We start from the raw sequence: 17,611 nt of genomic DNA, 5'->3' as shown, positions 1-17,611 counted from the left end.
CAGCGTCAGTTGGTGTTCAGAAGTGTCGTCTCCACAGAGCCAAACACATTCGTTCGAGTGTTAGTGGGGTTCAGCACTGCCAGCTGTTCCCCTGCTGTGGAGATGGCAAGTCTCCTGCTGCCTTCACCAGCCAAAAGCAACAGGCCCCAGCCTGCTCCTCGCCTAATCCTGGGCTCCAACAGCGTCAGTTGGTGTTCAGAAGTGTCGTCTCCACAGAGCCAAACACATTCGTTCGAGTGTTAGTGGGGTTCAGCACTGCCAGCTGTTCCCCTGCTGTGGAGATGGCAAGTCTCCTGCTGCCTTCACCAGCCAAAAGCAACAGGCCCCAGCCTGCTCCTCGCCTAATCCTGGGCTCCAACAGCGTCAGTTGGTGTTCAGAAGTGTCGTCTCCACAGAGCCAAACACATTCGTTCGAGTGTTAGTGGGGTTCAGCACTGCCAGCTGTTCCCCTGCTGTGGAGATGGCAAGTCTCCTGCTGCCTTCACCTGCCAAAATCCAGTAGGCCCCAGCCTGCTCCTCGCCTAATCCTGGGCTCCAACAGCGTCAGTTGGTGTTCAGAAGTGTCGTCTCCACAGAGCCAAACACATTCGTTCGAGTGTTAGTGGGGTTCAGCACTGCCAGCTGTTCCCCTGCTGTGGAGATGGCAAGTCTCCTGCTGCCTTCACCTGCCAAAATCCAGTAGGCCCCAGCCTGCTCCTCGCCTAATCCTGGGCTCCAACAGCGTCAGTTGGTGTTCAGAAGTGTCGTCTCCACAGAGCCAAACACATTCGTTCGAGTGTTAGTGGGGTTCAGCACTGCCAGCTGTTCCCCTGCTGTGGAGATGGCAAGTCTCCTGCTGCTTTCACCTGCCAAAATCCAGTAGGCCCCAGCCTGCTCCTCGCCTAATCCTGGGCTCCAACAGCGTCAGTTGGTGTTCAGAAGTGTCGTCTCCACAGAGCCAAACACATTCGTTCTAGTGTTAGTGGGGTTCAGCACTGCCAGCTGTTCCCCTGCTGTGGAGATGGCAAGTCTCCTGCTGCCTTCACCTGCCAAAATCCAGTAGGCCCCAGCCTGCTCCTCGCCTAATCCTGGGCTCCAACAGCGTCAGTTGGTGTTCAGAAGTGTCGTCTCCACAGAGCCAAACACATTCGTTCGAGTGTTAGTGGGGTTCAGCACTGCCAGCTGTTCCCCTGCTGTGGAGATGGCAAGTCTCCTGCTGCCTTCACCTGCCAAAATCCAGTAGGCCCCAGCCTGCTCCACGCCTAATCCTGGGCTCCAACAGCGTCAGTTGGTGTTCAGAAGTGTCGTCTCCACAGAGCCAAACACATTCGTTCAAGTGTTAGTGGGGTTCAGCACTGCCAGCTGTTCCCCTGCTGTGGAGATGGCAAGTCTCCTGCTGCCTTCACCTGCCAAAAGCAACAGGCCCCAGCCTGCTCCTCGCCTAATCCTGGGCTCCAACAGCGTCAGTTGGTGTTCAGAAGTGTCGTCTCCACAGAGCCAAACACATTCGTTCAAGTGTTAGTGGGGTTCAGCACTGCCAGCTGTTCCCCTGATGTGGAGATGGCAAGTCTCCTGCTGCCTTCACCTGCCAAAATCCAGTAGGCCCCAGCCTGCTCCGCGCCTAATCCTGGGCTCCAACAGCGTCAGTTGGTGTTCAGAAGTGTCGTCTCCACAGAGCCAAACACATTCGTTCAAGTGTTAGTGGGGTTCAGCACTGCCAGCTGTTCCCCTGATGTGGAGATGGCAAGTCTCCTGCTGCCTTCACCTGCCAAAAGCAACAGGCCCCAGCCTGCTCCTCGCCTAATCCTGGGCTCCAACAGCGTCAGTTGGTGTTCAGAAGTGTCGTCTCCACAGAGCCAAACACATTCGTTTTTAGTGTTAGTGGGGTTCAGCACTGCCAGCTGATCCCCTGCTGTGTGGATGGCAGTCTCTCCTGCTGTCTCCACATTCCAAAGACAGTAGGCCTCAGCCTACACCCTCCTATTTCCTGGGCTTCAACACAGCCAGTTGTAGCTCGGAAGTGCCCTCCACACGGAAAGAGACACTTGCTCCCGTGTCTCAGTGGGGTTCAGTAACGTCAGCTGATCCCCTGCTGTGTGGATGGCAGTCTCTCCTGCTGTCTCCACATTCCAAAGACAGTAGGCCTCAGCCTACACCCTCCTATTTCCTGGGCTTCAACACAGCCAGTTGTAGCTCGGAAGTGCCCTCCACACGGAAAGAGACACTTGCTCCCGTGTCTCAGTGGGGTTCAGTAACGTCAGCTGATCCCCTGCTGTGTGGATGGCAGTCTCTTCTGCTGTCTCCACATTCCAAAGACAGTAGGCCTCAGCCTACACCCTCCTATTTCCTGGGCTTCAACACAGCCAGTTGTAGCTCGGAAGTGCCCTCCACACGGAAAGAGACACTTGCTCCCGTGTCTCAGTGGGGTTCAGTAACGTCAGCTGATCCCCTGCTGTGTGGATGGCAGTCTCTCCTGCTGTCTCCACATTCCAAAGACAGTAGGCCTCAGCCTACACCCTCCTATTTCCTGGGCTTCAACACAGCCAGTTGTAGCTCGGAAGTGCCCTCCACACGGAAAGAGACACTTGCTCCCGTGTCTCAGTGGGGTTCAGTAACGTCAGCTGATCCCCTGCTGTGTGGATGGCAGTCTCTCCTGCTGTCTCCACATTCCAAAGACAGTAGGCCTCAGCCTACACCCTCCTATTTCCTGGGCTTCAACACAGCCAGTTGTAGCTCGGAAGTGCCCTCCACACGGAAAGAGACACTTGCTCCCGTGTCTCAGTGGGGTTCAGTAACGTCAGCTGATCCCCTGCTGTGTGGATGGCAGTCTCTCCTGCTGTCTCCACATTCCAAAGACAGTAGGCCTCAGCCTACACCCTCCTATTTCCTGGGCTTCAACACAGCCAGTTGTAGCTCGGAAGTGCCCTCCACACGGAAAGAGACACTTGCTCCCGTGTCTCAGTGGGGTTCAGTAACGTCAGCTGATCCCCTGCTGTGTGGATGGCAGTCTCTCCTGCTGTCTCCACATTCCAAAGACAGTAGGCCTCAGCCTACACCCTCCTATTTCCTGGGCTTCAACACAGCCAGTTGTAGCTCGGAAGTGCCCTCCACACGGAAAGAGACACTTGCTCCCGTGTCTCAGTGGGGTTCAGTAACGTCAGCTGATTCCCTGCTGTGTGGATGGCAGTCTCTCCTGCTGTCTCCACATTCCAAAGACAGTAGGCCTCTGCCTACACCCTCCTATTTCCTGGGCTTCAACACAGCCAGTTGTAGCTCGGAAGTGCCCTCCACACGGAAAGAGACACTTGCTCCCGTGTCTCAGTGGGGTTCAGTAACGTCAGCTGATCCCCTGCTGTGTGGATGGCAGTCTCTCCTGCTGTCTCCACATTCCAAAGACAGTAGGCCTCAGCCTACACCCTCCTATTTCCTGGGCTTCAACACAGCCAGTTGTAGCTCGGAAGTGCCGTCCACACGGAAAGAGATACTTGCTCCCGTGTCTCAGTGGGGTTCAGTAACGTCAGCTGATCCCCTGCTGTGTGGATGGCAGTCTCTCCTGCTGTCTCCACATTCCAAAGACAGTAGGCCTCAGCCTAAACCCTCCTATTTCCTGGGCTTCAACACAGCCAGTTGTAGCTCGGAAGTGCCGTCCACACGGAAAGAGATACTTGCTCCCGTGTCTCAGTGGGGTTCAGTAACGTCAGCTGATCCCCTGCTGTGGAGATGGCAAGTCTCCTGCTGCCTTCACCTGCCAAAATCCAGTAGGCCCCAGCCTGCTCCACGCCTAATCCTGGGCTCCAACAGCGTCAGTTGGTGTTCAGAAGTGTCGTCTCCACAGAGCCAAACACATTCGTTCAAGTGTTAGTGGGGTTCAGCACTGCCAGCTGTTCCCCTGCTGTGGAGATGGCAAGTCTCCTGCTGCCTTCACCTGCCAAAAGCAACAGGCCCCAGCCTGCTCCTCGCCTAATCCTGGGCTCCAACAGCGTCAGTTGGTGTTCAGAAGTGTCGTCTCCACAGAGCCAAACACATTCGTTCAAGTGTTAGTGGGGTTCAGCACTGCCAGCTGTTCCCCTGATGTGGAGATGGCAAGTCTCCTGCTGCCTTCACCTGCCAAAATCCAGTAGGCCCCAGTCTGCTCCGCGCCTAATCCTGGGCTCCAACAGCGTCAGTTGGTGTTCAGAAGTGTCGTCTCCACAGAGCCAAACACATTCGTTCAAGTGTTAGTGGGGTTCAGCACTGCCAGCTGTTCCCCTGATGTGGAGATGGCAAGTCTCCTGCTGCCTTCACCTGCCAAAAGCAACAGGCCCCAGCCTGCTCCTCGCCTAATCCTGGGCTCCAACAGCGTCAGTTGGTGTTCAGAAGTGTCGTCTCCACAGAGCCAAACACATTCGTTTTTAGTGTTAGTGGGGTTCAGCACTGCCAGCTGTTCCCCTGCTGTGTGGATGGCAGTCTCTCCTGCTGTCTCCACATTCCAAAGACAGTAGGCCTCAGCCTACACCCTCCTATTTCCTGGGCTTCAACACAGCCAGTTGTAGCTCGGAAGTGCCCTCCACACGGAAAGAGACACTTGCTCCCGTGTCTCAGTGGGGTTCAGTAACGTCAGCTGATCCCCTGCTGTGTGGATGGCAGTCTCTCCTGCTGTCTCCACATTCCAAAGACAGTAGGCCTCAGCCTACACCCTCCTATTTCCTGGGCTTCAACACAGCCAGTTGTAGCTCGGAAGTGCCCTCCACACGGAAAGAGACACTTGCTCCCGTGTCTCAGTGGGGTTCAGTAACGTCAGCTGATCCCCTGCTGTGTGGATGGCAGTCTCTTCTGCTGTCTCCACATTCCAAAGACAGTAGGCCTCAGCCTACACCCTCCTATTTCCTGGGCTTCAACACAGCCAGTTGTAGCTCGGAAGTGCCCTCCACACGGAAAGAGACACTTGCTCCCGTGTCTCAGTGGGGTTCAGTAACGTCAGCTGATCCCCTGCTGTGTGGATGGCAGTCTCTCCTGCTGTCTCCACATTCCAAAGACAGTAGGCCTCAGCCTACACCCTCCTATTTCCTGGGCTTCAACACAGCCAGTTGTAGCTCGGAAGTGCCCTCCACACGGAAAGAGACACTTGCTCCCGTGTCTCAGTGGGGTTCAGTAACGTCAGCTGATCCCCTGCTGTGTGGATGGCAGTCTCTCCTGCTGTCTCCACATTCCAAAGACAGTAGGCCTCAGCCTACACCCTCCTATTTCCTGGGCTTCAACACAGCCAGTTGTAGCTCGGAAGTGCCCTCCACACGGAAAGAGACACTTGCTCCCGTGTCTCAGTGGGGTTCAGTAACGTCAGCTGATCCCCTGCTGTGTGGATGGCAGTCTCTCCTGCTGTCTCCACATTCCAAAGACAGTAGGCCTCAGCCTACACCCTCCTATTTCCTGGGCTTCAACACAGCCAGTTGTAGCTCGGAAGTGCCCTCCACACGGAAAGAGACACTTGCTCCCGTGTCTCAGTGGGGTTCAGTAACGTCAGCTGATCCCCTGCTGTGTGGATGGCAGTCTCTCCTGCTGTCTCCACATTCCAAAGACAGTAGGCCTCAGCCTACACCCTCCTATTTCCTGGGCTTCAACACAGCCAGTTGTAGCTCGGAAGTGCCCTCCACACGGAAAGAGACACTTGCTCCCGTGTCTCAGTGGGGTTCAGTAACGTCAGCTGATTCCCTGCTGTGTGGATGGCAGTCTCTCCTGCTGTCTCCACATTCCAAAGACAGTAGGCCTCTGCCTACACCCTCCTATTTCCTGGGCTTCAACACAGCCAGTTGTAGCTCGGAAGTGCCCTCCACACGGAAAGAGACACTTGCTCCCGTGTCTCAGTGGGGTTCAGTAACGTCAGCTGATCCCCTGCTGTGTGGATGGCAGTCTCTCCTGCTGTCTCCACATTCCAAAGACAGTAGGCCTCAGCCTACACCCTCCTATTTCCTGGGCTTCAACACAGCCAGTTGTAGCTCGGAAGTGCCGTCCACACGGAAAGAGATACTTGCTCCCGTGTCTCAGTGGGGTTCAGTAACGTCAGCTGATCCCCTGCTGTGTGGATGGCAGTCTCTCCTGCTGTCTCCACATTCCAAAGACAGTAGGCCTCAGCCTACACCCTCCTATTTCCTGGGCTTCAACACAGCCAGTTGTAGCTCGGAAGTGCCGTCCACACGGAAAGAGATACTTGCTCCCGTGTCTCAGTGGGGTTCAGTAACGTCAGCTGATCCCCTGCTGTGTGGATGGCAGTCTCTCCTGCTGTCTCCACATTCCAAAGACAGTAGGCCTCAGCCTACACCCTCCTATTTCCTGGGCTTCAACACAGCCAGTTGTAGCTCGGAAGTGCCATCCACACGGAAAGAGATACTTGCTCCCGTGTCTCAGTGGGGTTCAGTAACGTCAGCTGATCCCCTGCTGTGTGGATGGCAAAGTCTCCTGCTGCCTACACAGTCGTACCACTACTGATTTTTAACCGTGCTCCAATTAGGCCTGTGGCTCCACTGTCTCTCGTATTTCCCCTGTCCTCCAACCCTGCCAGTTACAGCTCCGAAGTGGCGTCTGCACAATCCACACTTGTTCCTGTGTTACAGGTGTTCAGTCGGGTCAGTTAATCCCCTGATGTGTGTCCGGCAATGTCGCCTGCTCTGTCCACTAGTTATGGGAATGTGGACAGAGCAGGCGACATTGCCGGACACACATCAGGGGATTAACTGACCGGACTGAACACCTGTAACACAGGAACAAGTGTGGATTGTGCAGACGCCACTTCGGAGCTGTAACTGGCGGGGTTGGAGGACAGGGGAAATACGAAAATCAGTGAAGCCACAGGCCTAAGTGGAGCTTGGTTAAAATTAGTAGAAGTCTACAACCGATCTTAAAATTTCTTCAATGCAGCCTCAGCCTGCTCCGTGCTTGTCCCTGGGCTTCAACACAGCCAGTTGTTGCTCGGAAGTGCCGTCTTCACAGAGTAAAACACTAGCTCCTGTGTTTGTGGGGTTCAGTAACGTCAGCTGTTCCCCTGCTGTTTTGATGGCAATCTGTCCTGCTGCCTCCCAATTGACAGCACATCAGGCCTCAGCCTGCTAAGTGCTTGTCCCTGGGCTCCAACATCGCCAGTTGCTGCTCATAACTGACTTTGGCACGGGTACTCCCTCCTGCCCAGCTTGGTTCCAGCCCTGCCTGCTGTTTCCTTGAAGTGTCAATGTCAGTTTGCCACCCCAAGTTGCCATGTCGTGTTGCGGTTGGGTTAGCCGAGGCTAGGGTGCCAGCAGTTTAGGTGCTTCCTATGTGGACTGCGGGTTCTGGTAAGAAAGGCTTGTTCCGTAGTGCCAGTAGGACAAGCACCCCCTGTAGGACTGTGTGATTTGGTAACTGCGGCCAGCTTGCGGCATGCCAACTTTGCTTTTCAGGGGCAACTTCTGCTACCCCTCCGGGTTCCAGCACCGTCAGCTGGTTCTCGTCAGAGCCTTTGGCCTAGGTGCCTCCATCTCGGTATCCGAGTTCCAGCAACGTCTGCTGGTCCTTGGTAGTGCTTTGTAGCACAGGTACCTCCTGCTTAGTAACCGGGTTCCAGCACCGTCAGCTGGTCCTCGGTTGTGCCATTGGCTCTTATTCCTTCTGCTGCCCCTCCGGGTGCCAGCACTGTCAGCTGGTCCTCGCTATTTCCATTTGCTCTTGCAGCTTATGCTACCCCTCCGGGTTCCAGCACCGTCAGCTGGTTCTCGTCAGAGCCTTTGGCCTAGGTGCCTCCATCTCGGTATCCGAGTTCCGGCAACGTCTGCTGGTCCTTGGTAGTGCTTTGTAGCACAGGTACCTCCTGCTTAGTAACCGGGTTCCAGCACCGTCAGCTGGTCCTCGGTTGTGCCATTGGCTCTTATTCCTTCTGCTGCCCCTCCGGGTGCCAGCACTGTCAGCTGGTCCTCGCTATTTCAATATGCTCTTGCAGCTTATGCTACCCCTCCGGGTTCCAGCACCGTCAGCTGGTTCTCGTCAGAGCCTTTGGCCTAGGTGCCTCCATCTCGGTATCCGAGTTCCGGCAACGTCTGCTGGTCCTTGGTAGTGCTTTGTAGCACAGGTACCTCCTGCTTAGTAACCGGGTTCCAGCACCGTCAGCTGGTCCTCGGTTGTGCCATTGGCTCTTGTTCCTTCTGCTGCCCCTCCGGGTGCCAGTACCGTCAGCTGGTTCAAGAGGACAAAGAACAGGAAGACAACCACCAAGATGCAGAACAACAAGAGAGAGAAGACAAAGAAGCATAAAAAAACAAAGCAGAAGAACATTAAGCATAAGACTAATACTCTGAGCAAATGATATTATCTTATTTATAAGCAGAAGAAGACTAAGCAGTGTATGGGGGTGAGTCCGTTCCTCCTCGTGGTGCCCCTGGAAAAGGCCTGCTGCTGCAGGCCAAACTGAACGCGGACAAATCCTGTTGTAAATCTTTTGTGACAGGCAGAACGGAAGGTGTAAACTTCTAACTTTTCTAGATAACAACTACAGGAATGCCTGACACAAACAAGAATATGATGAAGAAGAATAGGAAGAAGATGAAGAAGTTGAATATGTAGAATAATAATTGTTGAATAAGAAGAATATGAAGAATGTAAGAAAAGGAAGAAGAAGAAGAATGTAAAAAAAGGAAGTAGAAGAATTTAAAAAAAGGAAGAAGAAGAAGAATGTAAAAAAAGGAATAAGAAGAAGAATGTAAAAAAAGGAAGTAGAAGAATGTAAAAAAGGAAGAAGAAGAAGAAGAAGAATGTAAAAAAAGGAATAAGAAGAAGAAGAAGAAGAAGGTAAAAAAAGGAAGAAGAATAAGAAAGAAGAAGAAGAAAGAAGAAGAAGACATACATGTCTGGCAAAATATAAATGAGGCTAACATAGTCAATATCTTTGTAACTCCTAACGTCTTTAAAAAAAAAGTTTAATTCCTGCTATTCCATTTGATTGGGCTAAACCTCTATGGCTTTAATGTCTCCTCCACCTCCCACAATACATTCTACATTATTCTTAGTTGTTTTTCTTCATGTAGAATTAACCTACAAGGAAAGAAAGGGTTTTTTTTAATTCCGATATTTTGGCCCCATTGACTTGCATTGGTTCCCGGTATCGGAATCGGCGATACCGATACTTTTTTTTAAGATCGGCCGATCCATTCCAATCCGATATTTTCAAGTATCGGCTGGTATCGCTCAACTCTAGAGACAAGATAAATCCCAAAAATGAAATCCTCTGTACACCAAGGAGGCACTTCGATCCCTTAACAAACAGGGAATTCTCCCTCAAAATCCGGAACACAGTCCGGACATGTTCCACATGGGAATCCCAATCACTAGAAAAGATCAAAATATCATCCAGATAGATGATCAAAAACTTATCCACAAAGTCTCAGAAAATATCATTCATAAAGGATTGGAAGACAGAAAGGGCATTAGAGAGCCGAAAAGGCATCACCAGGTACTCAAAATGTCCCTCCGGAGTATTAAACGCCGTCTTCCATTCATCCCCGTGCTTGATGCGAATAAGATTATACGCCCCCCTGAGGTCAAGCTTAGTAAACCAGCAGGCACTCTTAACTCTGGAGAATAAATCAGACATCAGAGGTAACGGGTACAGATATTTAACCGTCATCTTGTTAAGGGAACGATAATCAATACACGGTCTTAATGAACCATCTTTCTTGGCCACAAAAAAAAAACAGCGCCTAACGGTGACGAGGATGGTCTAATATGACCCTTCTCCAACGACTCCCTAATATAGGATCGCATAGCATCATGTTCAGGTACAGATAAGTTGAAAAGCCGACCCCTGGGAAATTTACACCCAGGCATCAACTCAATTGCACAGTCATAACTCCTATGAGGAGGCAAAGACGCAGACTTACTCTCACTAAAAACATCAGAGAAATCAGCCAGATAATCAGGAATATCATGAGACTGAGGAGAGGTGGAGAAAACAGGAGCGTCCCTAAGAACACACTGACAACCCCAACTCACCACAGACACAGATTTCCAATCCAAAACTGGGTTATGAGATTGTAACCAGGGGAACCCCAGAACAATAGTATCATGCAAATTATGCAGCACCAAAAATTTACAATTTTCTTGGTGGTCTGGGGCAACTCGCATTATCACCTGGGTCCAAAACTGAAGTTTATTCTCCGCCAAAGGAGTGGCATCAATACCCCTCAAAGGAATGGGCATCTGCAGAGGCGTCATGGACAAACCACAACGTTTAGCAAAGTCCAAAACTAATCAGATTCAGAGCTGCTCCTGAATCCACAAAAGCCTTAGTGGAAAATGTGGACAAGGAGCAGATCAGAGTAATTGCCAAAAGGAAATTAGGTTGTATTCTGCCCACAGCAAATGTGTGTGCAAAATGTTTCTCTCGTTTAGGACAGACAGAAATAGTATGAGAGGCGTCTCCACAGAAAAAACACAGCTTATTACGCCTTCTAAACTCCCGACGTTGCGCCCTAGACATAACCCCATCACATTGCAGAGGTTCAGACGTTTGTTCAAAAGGTGGCAGCGCCTCCCGTGCAGTTTTACGTTCATGTAAACGCCGATCATCTTGAATGGCTAATGACTAGTGTTGAGCATTCCGATACCGCAAGTATCGGGTATCGGCCGATATCAGCGGTATCGGAATTCCGATACTTAATTCCGATACTTTTTTCATATCGGATTCCGGGATCGGAATCGGAATAGGAAGTTCCCATCATGCTATGAGCCTGCTTGCTTTGATTAAGCCAATGGGAATCCTCCGAAGTGTGGGCACATCCTGTTAGGCATGTAGGCATGTTAACTATTGGCATGGCTGTGATTGGCTGCCGAAATGATGTCATGATGCACTATAAAAGCCACCGCAGCCGCCATTTCTGGTCACTCTGCTGTGAATTCAGTTAGGGACAGGCTGCTGTAGAAGACTGTGAGGGACAGTTAGAAATAGCGATTCTAAAAACAATATTGTGCTTTATCCAGGCTACATAAACCACCACTGTAGCTTGCTTTTCCCTAGCAGCGCTGTTTTCACAGCTGTCTGCAAGGGCTGTGTGAGTGCAGCTCACGCTGTGGAGTGGGTCCTGCAGCCACGTCAGGCTGTAGGCCACCCAGTGTGATCACTGCTGCCTCATACATCTTTTATTTTTTGAGCTGCATTTTTTAAATAATTTCAATCTAGTGTGCTTCCATCCGTATCCATATACGTTGGTTGCAAACACTAGTAGTAGACAGCGGAGCCTTTCTGCAGCCTTTCAGTGCTAGTGTCCACTTTGCTGCACTGCTCACGGCTGTCTGAGAGGTCTCTGACTGTGTGTGAGTGCAGCTCATGCTGAGTAGTGTGTCCTGCAGCTACGTCTGGCTGTAGGACGCTCAGCGTGCGTCACTGCCTCACACATATTTTTATTTGAGTGCAGCTCATTTTTTCTTCTATTAGTGTGCATCCATCCGTCTCCATCTACGGTGGTTGCAAACACTATATAGGAGTACACAGCGGAGCCTTTCTGCAGCCTGTCAGTGCCAGTGCCCACTTAGCTGCACTGTTGACGGCTGTCTGAGAGGTCTCTGACTGTGTGTGAGTGCAGCTCACGCTGAGTAGAGTGTCCTGCAGCTACGTCTGGTTGTAGGACGCTCAACGTGCGTCACTGCCTCACACATATTTGTCTCTGAGTGCAGCTCATTTTTTCTTCTCCTATTAGTGTGCATCCATCCGTATCCATCAACATTGGTTGGTTGCAAACACTATATAGGAGTAGATAGAGGAGCCTTTTTTTCTGGCTTGTGCCCTGCCGGCGCAGCCAGATTAGTATTACCCAATTTTTTTGGAGCCTCATCTTTTGCATTGTAGGTTACCTGCCTGCATTGTAATAGCTCCAAAAAGTTGGTGATACTATCAGTTTCAATTCTTTGTTCTCATACTTTGAGTTTGTTTCAAACAAAGAAACCACATAAAAAGTTCACCAAACACTACATTTTGAACTTGTGTAGGCCACATCAGCTCCTATTAAAGTCTAGTCCACACACACACACTTCATAAAATTAGTGTTTCTTGTACCTGTAACCAGCTGTTCAGGAATAAGCACACTAAGGCCCCCCTTTGTACTTTTTTGCCTATCTTAAGCAGTCTTGCAAGATGAAGAAGGCAGGGAGTAAGGCGCGGGGGCGTGGGCGTGGGCGTGGAGTTTCAGCAGGGAGAGGACGTGGGGATTCTGCAGGGAGAGGACGTGGGGATTCTACAGGTAGAGGACGTGGGGATTCTGGGCCTGCTGCGGGCACCAGTGGATCAGCATCCCCCAGTTTTAGCAGGCAACAGTCCTTTATGCGCAGCTTTGTAGGACCTCAACGTACCCCACTGCTGCGGGAGGAACAAATTGAAGCCGTTGTCGGATGGATGGCAGCTAACGCATCGACTTCAATTACTTCCGCATCCTCTCAGGGTCAGAGCACCGAAGAGCAACCATCTGTCTCTTCACCACCTGCCAAAGTGCCCAGGCAGTCAGAGAGACATGGACAGGAGCCATCACAATCTCTACTTCTGTTCTCGGAATCTGTTGGCTTGGAAAGAGGGGGCCAGCCAAGCAGCATTCCTGAATGTGAAGAAGAGGGAGTATGCAGTGATGCGCAACTTCTTTGTCCCTCTGAATCTGAAGAGGCGAGTGGGCCAGTGCCTATGGTCAGCACACCTCAGTACGCATCAGATGATGACGAGACTCAGTTGCCACTTTCTGGTGCGTACGGTGCTGGCGAGACAACCCCGGAGAAGCAGCTGTTTGAAGAGGGGAGGGAAGATGATGAGGTCCTTGACCCATCATGGCGTGAGCAACAGGAAGGTGGTGGGAGCAGCTCGGAGGAAGAGATTCCCCTACCGGCCAAAACAGGAGGCAGAGGGAGGGGGAAGACTTGGTTGCCTGTACCCTCCACTTCGGCACCCGTTAGGAGCATTCCTCCTTCCAAAGGCAAACCGGGCGCTCACAAGAGTTGCAGTGCGTGGTCCTTTTTTGACACAGTTGCAGATGACATTTGCTTTGTCAAATGCAAGCTGTGTCATCAGAGAGTCAAAAGAGGGAGAAATGTCAGCAACCTCAATACCACAAATATGTGGAAACATGTGCGCACCAAGCACGAGTTGGAGTTGCATAGACACCCTCAAGACGTAGGCCAACGTACAGCACCACCTACCACCTCTTCAGTTCGTGTTGGGCCCTCTTCCTCCAGCTCACACACTGCTGGTTCGGCTTCCTCACAGGATCGCCAAGGAAGAACCTCTGCCACTGTTGTCCGGAGACCCTGTCAGATTCCACCCATAACAGCACGTTCCCATCCATCACAGCCATCGGTAGCACAGGCATGGGATAAAAGGCGCCCTTACTCGGCAAACCATCCCCGAGCACAGTCTCTGAATGCTGGCATTGCCAAACTTCTGGCAGTTGAAATGCTGTCATTCAGGCTGGTGGACACTGACACCTTCCGGGACTTAATGGCATTGGCAGTCCCCCAATACAACGTGCCCAGCCGCTTTTATTTCAGCAGGCGAGCCGTCCCTGCCCTGCAGAAACATGTTGAGGGCAAAATAAAACATGCGCTACTAAACGCCGTTAGTAGCAAGGTCCACCTGACCACCGATGCGTGGACCAGTAACCATGGACAGGGACGATACCTTTCCCTCACTGCCCACTGGGTCAATGTTGTGGAGCCGGGTACGGATCTGGAGAGTGGCGCTGTACGTGTTCTTCCAACGCCACGGATTGCAGGACTCCAGTCTGTACACATAGACTCCTCCTCCTACTCAAGTTCCTCAGAAACAGCAGAGCAGGAGCCTGTTACGACCGATATGAGCACAGCCGTGGCCAAACGTCAACAGGCTGTACTCAAATTAATTTCTTTGGGGAATCGAAGCCACACAGCGCAGGAGCTCTGGAATGCTATCAAGCTGGAGAGCGATGTGTGGTTTGGGCCAGCGAATCTCCAGCCGGGCTTGGTAGTGTGTGACAATGGCCGAAATCTGGTGGCAGCTCTTGGCCTAGGCAACCTCACACACATCCCATGTCTGGCACATGTTCTTAACTTGGTCGTGCAGAGCTTTCTGAGGGACTATCCGGATCTTGATGCACTGTTGCACAAGGTCCGCATAGAGTGCGCTCACTTGCGACGTTCCAGCACGGCAAGATCGCGCCTCGCTGCTCTGCAGCGACGATTTGGCCTTCCAGAACATCGCATCATATGTGACCTACCCACCCGGTGGAATTCAACGTTACATATGTTGGAGCGGTTGTGTGAGCAGCAGGCAGCAGTCATGGAGTACCAGCTGCATCAGGCGCAAACAAGTCGCACTGTGCGCCGTTCACACTTCAGCACCATTGAGTGGGCCTCTATGAAGGACATCTGCCTCGTTTTGCGTGCCTTCGATGAATCCACGCGGATGGCGAGTGCAGATGATGCACTAGTCAGCATGACTGTCCCCCTTATCTGCCTGCTTCAACAAACACTGCAAGCACTAAGGGATGAGGTTTCAGAAGAGGTGGAGGATGAGGAGTCCCAAATGCCATCTGCTTCTGGACAGTCTGCGCTACGTGTTTCCTCACAAAGGCCTAGGCAGGGGACACTTTGTGAGGAGGATGAGGAGGAGTCGATGGAGGAGGAAGACATCTCTCCAGAGGAGGGAGGTACACAAACCTCTACTCAGTATGTACAGCGAGGGTGGGGTGATGCAGAGCAGGTCGAGGTCACGCCTCAAACAGGGGACAGCGGTTCTTTGGCAGTTGGGAGTCTGCAGCACATGGTTGATTTCATGCTGCAGTGCCTGAGAAACGACCGCCGCATCGCCCACATTCTCGTCTCGGCTGATTATTGGGTGTACACCCTCCTAGATCCTCGCTACCGGGACAGCGTACAAAGGCTCATACCAACGTTGAACCGGGAGCGTAAAATGCGGGAGTACGAAGAGTCACTGGTGCAGTCCATAATGTTTTCCATTCCACCCGACAGCATTGTTGCAAGTGCTTTACAAAGCAGCTCTGTGCGTCGAGGCAGTGGAGGAAACTCTGCACAAAGAGGGAGCAGAGGCAGTGCCGCAGCACAAGGCAAGACCACTATGGCCCAAATGTGGCAAAGTTTTGTGTGTCCACCACAATTGTCTACACCATCAGCGACGCCTCGAGTCAGCAGGAGGCAACGCTTCCGTCAGATGGTGTCAGACTACATGTCTTGCCCTGTCGCTGTACTCCCAGATGGCTCTTCCCCCTTCAAGTTTTGGGTCTCTAAGCTGGATACATGGCCAGAGCTTAGCCAGTATGCATTGGAGGTGCTGGCTTGCCCTGCTGCCAGTGTATTATCGGAACGTGTCTTTAGTGCCGCAGGTGGTGTACTAACAGACCGTCGCACGCGACTATCTTCCGATAATGTTGACCGGCTGACTTTTCTGAAAATGAACAAGGCCTGGATCTCCAAAGACTTTGCCATTCCTCTTACAGACTAAATTAGTGGTTGGCAACTGTATCCAGGTCTGCTGGTGTGTTCATTTTTCTACCACCTGAACTATAATCCCTGTGCTTCAACACAGCCAGTTGTCGCTCAGATGTGTCGTCTGCACAGAGAAACACACTAGCTCCTGTGTTACTGGGGTTCAGTAATGCCAGCTGATCCCCTGCTGTGTGGACGGCAGAGTCACCAGCTCCATCAACATTCAAACCACTACTGATTTTTAACCGTGCCCAACTTAGGTCTCTGGCTCCACTGTCTCTACTATTTCCCCTGACCTCCAACCCCGCCATCTACATCTCTGAAGTGGCGTCAGCACAATCTACACTTGTTCCTGTGTTCCTGTGGCTCAGTCCCATCAGTTTATCCCCTGATGTGTGTCCGGCAAGGTCTCCTGCTCTGTCCACATTCCCATAACCAGTAGTGGGAATGAGGACAGAGCTGGCGAACTTGCCGGACAAACATCAGGGGATCAACTGATGGGACTGAGCACCAGTAACACAGGAACAAGTGTAGATTGTGCTGACGCCACTTCAGAGATGTAGCTGGCGGGGTTGGAGGCCAGGGTAAATAGTAGAGACAGTGGAGCCAGAGGCCTAAGTGGAGCATGGTTAGAATCAGTAGTAGTCCACAACCTCCATAAAAACCGCTGCCCATTGGCCTCTGCATGCGGCATGCGTAATCCTGGGCACCAACAGCGTCAGTTGGTGTTCAGAAGTGTCGTCTCCACAGAGCCAAACACATTCGTTCAAGTGTTAGTGGGGTTCAGCACTGCCAGCTGTTCCCCTGCTGTGGAGATGGCAAGTCTCCTGCTGCCTTCACCTGCCCAAATCCAGTAGGCCCCAGCCTGCTCCTCGCCTAATCCTGGGCTCCAACAGCGTCAGTTGGTGTTCAGAAGTGTCGTCTCCACAGAGCCAAACACATTCGTTCAAGTGTTAGTGGGGTTCAGCACTGCCAGCTGTTCCCCTGCTGTGGAGATGGCAAGTCTCCTGCTGCATTCACCTGCCAAAATCCAGTAGGCCCCAGCCTGCTCCTCGCCTAATCCTGGGCTCCAACAGCGTCAGTTGGTGTTCAGAAGTGTCGTCTCCACAGAGCCAAACACATTCGTTCAAGTGTTAGTGGGGTTCAGCACTGCCAGCTGTTCCCCTGCTGTGGAGATGGCAAGTCTCCTGCTGCCTTCACCTGCCAAAATCCAGTAGGCCCCAGCCTGCTCCTCGCCTAATCCTGGGCTCCAACAGCGTCAGTTGGTGTTCAGAAGTGTCGTCTCCACAGAGCCAAACACGTTCGTTCAAGTGTTAGTGGGGTTCAGCACTGCCAGCTGTTCCCCTGCTGTGGAGATGGCAAGTCTCCTGCTGCATTCACCTGCCAAAATCCAGTAGGCCCCAGCCTGCTCCTCGCCTAATCCTGGGCTCCAACAGCGTCAGTTGGTGTTCAGAAGTGTCGTCTCCACAGAACCAAACACATTCGTTCAAGTGTTAGTGGGGTTCAGCACTGCCAGCTGTTCCCCTGCTGTGGAGATGGCAAGTCTCCTGCTGCCTTCACCTGCCAAAATCCAGTAGGCCCCAGCCTGCTCCTCGCCTAATCCTGGGCTCCAACAGCGTCAGTTGGTGTTCAGAAGTGTCGTCTCCACAGAGCCAAACACATTCGTTCAAGTGTTAGTGGGGTTCAGCACTGCCAGCTGTTCCCCTGCTGTGGAGATGGCAGTCTCTCCTGCTGTCTCCGCATTACAAAGACAGTAGGCCTCTGCCTACACCCTCCTATTTCCTGGGCTTCAACACAGCCAGTTGTAGTTCGGAAGTGCCGTCCACACGGAAAGAGATACTTGCTCCCGTGTCTCAGTGGGGTTCAGTAACGTCAGCTGATCCCCTGCTGTGTGGATGGCAGTCTCTCCTGCTGTAAACTCATTCAAAATACAGTAGGCCTCTGCCTACACCCTCCTATTTCCTGGGCTTCAACACAGCCAGTTGTAGTTCGGAAGTGCCGTCCACACGGAAAGAGACACTTGCTCCCGTGTCTCAGTGGGGTTCAGTAACGTCAGCTGATCCCCTGCTGTGTGGATGGCAGTCTCTCCTGCTGTAAACTCATTCAAAATACAGTAGGCCTCTGCCTACACCCTCCTATTTCCTGGGCTTCAACACAGCCAGTTGTAGTTCGGAAGTGCCGT

General features: G+C 52.1%; 1 protein-coding gene across 1 annotated transcript in view; it reads right to left on the bottom strand.

The window, feature by feature from the left end:
• The window catches only part of USH2A (usherin), a 994,545-nt gene that overhangs the window by 570,362 nt on the left and 406,572 nt on the right, over positions 1-17,611 (bottom strand). The gene's annotated exons all lie outside the window — the stretch shown is intronic.

Source organism: Dendrobates tinctorius, unplaced genomic scaffold (assembly GCF_039654945.1).
Source record: "Dendrobates tinctorius isolate UK_male_01 unplaced genomic scaffold, ASM3965494v1 ptg000201l, whole genome shotgun sequence".
In the NCBI taxonomy this organism is placed as follows: domain Eukaryota; kingdom Metazoa; phylum Chordata; class Amphibia; order Anura; family Dendrobatidae; genus Dendrobates; species Dendrobates tinctorius.
The sequence above is the reverse complement of the archived record's forward strand: the minus strand, read 5'-3'. Positions and strand labels throughout refer to the sequence as shown.